This window comes from Rattus norvegicus, chromosome 11 (assembly GCF_036323735.1).
Source record: "Rattus norvegicus strain BN/NHsdMcwi chromosome 11, GRCr8, whole genome shotgun sequence".
Taxonomy (NCBI): Eukaryota; Metazoa; Chordata; class Mammalia; order Rodentia; family Muridae; genus Rattus; species Rattus norvegicus.
Window position 1 is genome coordinate 70121091 of NC_086029.1, and position 4586 is coordinate 70125676.

The following is a 4586-nucleotide window of genomic DNA, read 5'->3' on the forward strand; positions in this document are numbered from 1 at the left end:
AGAGTTCATGTGGAAAGGCCGGAGCAGCTGGAGTCTGGCATCTATGAGTAACAGCAACAGGCATTCAGGAAGACAGGCTTTTGCATTAATTGTCTCTTCCTCCTGCCTTTGTTCCACCAGGACCCCAGCCTGTTGGATGATGTCAACCACGTTTAGGTTTGGCCTTTCTTAGTTGACATACTATCTCTAGAAATGGCTGCACAGACACATCAAGAAATACGCTTTACTAATATAGGTGTCTCAACCTGTTAGTCGGGGCTCTCTTGGGGAACAGAACACAACTAGAGGGAGAGTATTGGATCAGCGTATACAATATGCACTGAGTAGTCCAAAACTGGCTGTCTTACACTGGATATGTCTAGAATCTGATGACTTTAACATCACAGTCTGGTGCTGAAGGTCCAGACTAAAGAGCCACTAGGCTTCAGTCGCGTGGGGAACCAATGAGACTGAGTTGTAATGTCCCTGAAGAATGGCAGCATTAGTGACAAGCTGCAGCACAGAGTCACTGAATTTAATTTGCGTGCACAGCGTGAGAGCAAGCAGGAAGACCAAAGTCTTTTCTCTTGGGCCTCCCTATACCTGTCTCACCACTGGAAGGTTCTGCCCGGATCCGTTAATGAATCAAGAAAATCCCTCATGGGCGTGTTCAGATACTTGACTCTTAGTTGGTTCTAGATCCAGTCAAATCGGCAACCAAGGTTATTGGTTGGAGTTCCTCGAGAGAAACAGAACTGTCTTAGGGGTTTATCATTGTGAAGAGACATTGTGACCAAGGCAACTCTTATAAATTCATTAATTTCATTGAGGCTGGCTTACCATTAAGAGGTTTAGTCTGTTATCATCATGATGGCAGACATGGTACTGGAGAAGGAGCTGAGAGTTCTACCTCTGGATTCGCGGGTCGCAAGAAGAGAATGCCATTAGACCTGGTTTGAGTTTCTATGGCCTCAAGGTCTGCCCCCCCCCCCCCCCCGTGATACACTTTCACAATAAAGCCACACCTACTCTAGCAAGACCACACCTCCTAATAGTGCTACTCCCTATAAGCCTATGGAGCCATTTTTATTTCAACCACCACAATAACTGATAGAACATGTATGTGCGACTGACTGACTGGCTGGCTTACAGAGTACTTTAACAATGACCGTCTCCCTTGAGAAGTCCAAGAAATATTCAGTCCACGAGAAATTCACAAGGACGCTTATACATTACAGCGTGGGTTTTTGGTGGGCTAGGTGACATCTCAGTGTGTACGGCATTATTGTAACTCTGAGGACACAAGGGAACACTCAAGTGAGTGTTAAAATGGCACAGAAGTCAGCCCAAGAGTCAAAGTTGGTTCTGAAACAAGGATTTGACTTCAGCTTCTCCAGGAAACATCAGTTGGGGGAAGGGAGGAGCACAAAATGGACAGAGGGAGGGAACAGAATGGAAAGGAACCAATAAGTCATTGTCACCAGGCATGGTGGAACATGCCTTTAATCCCAGCACTCAGGAGACAGAAGCAGATGGAGCTTTGAGAGTTCCAGGCTGGCTTTGTCTAAAGACTCTTAAGTTCAAGGATAGCCAGAGCTACAAGGAGAAGCCTATCTTGACCCCCTCCCCACTCAAAAAAAAAAAAAAAAGTCATTGTAAATCCAAGCTGACAGCCTGTGGGACACAGTGCTGCTGAGGAATTCTGGGAACTAGAGAAGATACACATCTCAGGTGTCCACCGGGAGGCAGCACATGAGTCATCCGGTGACAGCCAGCCTCTGCCAACCTTCCACTGAAACTCGTTCTCACAAAGACATGAGGAATCACTGCCTAGATCGCGTGGTTGTGTATAGTCACACAGGATTACAGAAATGAGACTGAGCATGCCCGGCATGACTCACAACCATAACATTAAAAGAAGCCAAGCAGGGGCTGGAGAGATGGCTCAGTGGTTAACCACCTGGTGGCTCACAACCATCTGTAATGAGATCATATGCCCTCCTCTGGTGTGTCTGAAGACAGCTACAGTGTACTCATACATAAATAAGTCTTTTTAAAAAATCCAAGCAAAAACACCCAACTTATATAAAATTCAAAACCAAAATTTGAAGTCAGGATAGCAGCTGCATGCACTGAGAAAAGAGGGAAACAGCAGAAACATCTGGAAGAGGGATTCAGGTGTTAGTGATGCGCTGGGTCCTGCAGGCTTCTGTGTGTTACCTTAGTAACAATTCATAGGCGCTGTGTGTGCTAAAACTTTATAAAATACACAATTATATATAGGTTTGTGGTTATCAATCAACAAACATATAAGTAATGTTATATAAAACGTTGTATACTTATATGTATGGAATAATTAATGAAAAAAGGAGCCATGGATTTGAAAGAACAAGAAGGGGTGTTTGGAGGGATGAAAGGGAAGGAGGAAATAATATCATCTCATAAAAGAAAGAATTTTAAAAACCGATTTAAAAAAAATGGCATGACAAGTCTTTATGGAAGTTACACTTCATGTATGAATATACTGCAGAAAGTTTGCTTTGAGAAAGTCATAATTATGACTAAGGAATTTCAAGTATTTGAATTCATTTCACCCTATGAAGCATCATGGCTTAACAATACTATTGGACAGCTTTGCCAATAAGAGCACTTTTGCTCTTGAGGCTGGCCTGGGTTTGATTCCCAGCATCCACTTGTGGGATTTAAAACCATCCGAAACTCCAGTTCTAGGGGATCCAATGCATTCTTCTGATTTTCTGGAACATCATTCACACACGTGTTACATATTCATACATGTTCACACACACACATGTTACATATTCATGCATGCAGGTAAAATCACATACAGAAATAGGTCTAAACAGGGGTTGGGGATTTAGCTCAGTGGTAGAGCGCTTGCCTAGGAAGCGCAAGGCCCTGGGTTCGGTCCCCAGCTCCGAAAAAAAGAACCAAAAAAAAAAAAAGAAATAGGTCTAAACAAAACAAAACAAAACATACTCTCAGGGGCCAGTGAGATAGCTCAGCAGGCTAGAAGGTGCTTGTCAGGAAGGCCTGACAATCTGTGTGAGAGCCACTGAACCCACCTAAAGGTAGAAAGAGAACGACTCTATAAGGCTGTGCTCTGACCTCACACAATCAATGCGGCATGCCCACACCCACTCTAATCATAATGACAGCACTAAGTTAGAAGTGTGATTAATGTTTACCTAATAAGATGACTTTTATTCCTGTTTGGCTTTTTAGCTTGCTGTTTTCTACTGGAAGTAGAATTTAATTTTATTAAACTTAAATTACTTACATACCTATTTATTTTGGTGTTGAGGACCAAACTCAGTGCCTTGGCATATTGGGCAGGTGCTCTTCTCACCTGCAGCCCACGAGACCCCAAACTTCTCAACTGGGGAGCTTTCTGTCTCCTTTGCAGCCAGTAGCTTGCTTTGTCGGGTTAACTGTTGAGGCTTTGAGAACTTGCCTGTTCTTGGAACAGAGAGAGAAGCTAGCCCAACCACACAGTCATAGATTGCTAATAGTCTCATCCGTCGTAGTGTAGGCAGAGTCACACGAGTGTGTGTTCAGATGCTTTTGAGTACGTCCCTCAGCCCTCAGCAATGAATGGTTTAAAGCAGGGTTAAGGTATTAAATGATCATACATGTAAGGTATTAAATGATCATACATGTAAGGTATTAAATGATCATATATGTGTTTTAAGTCTAAAGCATCTACAACCCACTTGTCCAAAGATAAGATCATATAGTGTTGCGTTAATAACACTGATGCCTAAGCCCTACCCTAGACCAACTGGGAGTCTTCCAAGTCCAGAAGGGGTAGGAGAGTCAATGCTAAGAGACCTCCCAGTTAATTCTTAACAGTGGGGCAAATCTGGGGACAGTGCTTAGCTTCCATACTTAGCTGTAAAGGGCAACGTGAGAAACTTCAGCTGAGGTAAGGATGCTCTCACACATTCGATAGCTTTATCACGTTCTCAGTATTGTACAGTTTTCCCGTGTATCCTGACATTCGTCCGTACAAGCGCTCACAGCGCTGCGCTGAGTCACACGTGTTGTCTGCCGCTGGGACAGAGTTTTCCTAAATCATGAAAGTGGAGCAGTATTTTTATACCTATGGATTTCAAATGATTTCCATGATTGCTCCGGGAATACACTTAGTGGGATAGCAGTTCCTCTTCTCTACGTGTCTCTAGAAGCAGATCTTAAAAGGAAGCAAAAGGAAACAATTCTGAAGCCTTAGTTCATGAATATAATTACAAGGAGTATAATTCAATCCCATTTCAAAAGATTCGTCCGGGATTTAAAATTCCTTTTCTTGACTCTGTTGCGATGGTTTTTAGTTCCGATTCTAACCGTCTTCTGAACAGCACGTCTATGTTCATGACTCCCAGACAGCTAGTGCATTTAGCATTTACTTGATGACTTCAAATTGCACTAAGAGTTTTGGGACACCTTGCGTAAAAGCTCTAAATTGCCTTCAATCACATAAAACCATACTCACAGCCTTTATTTTCAAATCGTGCACTTTATTTTAAAGTCGTTATGGACCCCCTTTGTTGAAGTCCCTTAAAAAGTGATTTAGCGCTGCATTTCCCACG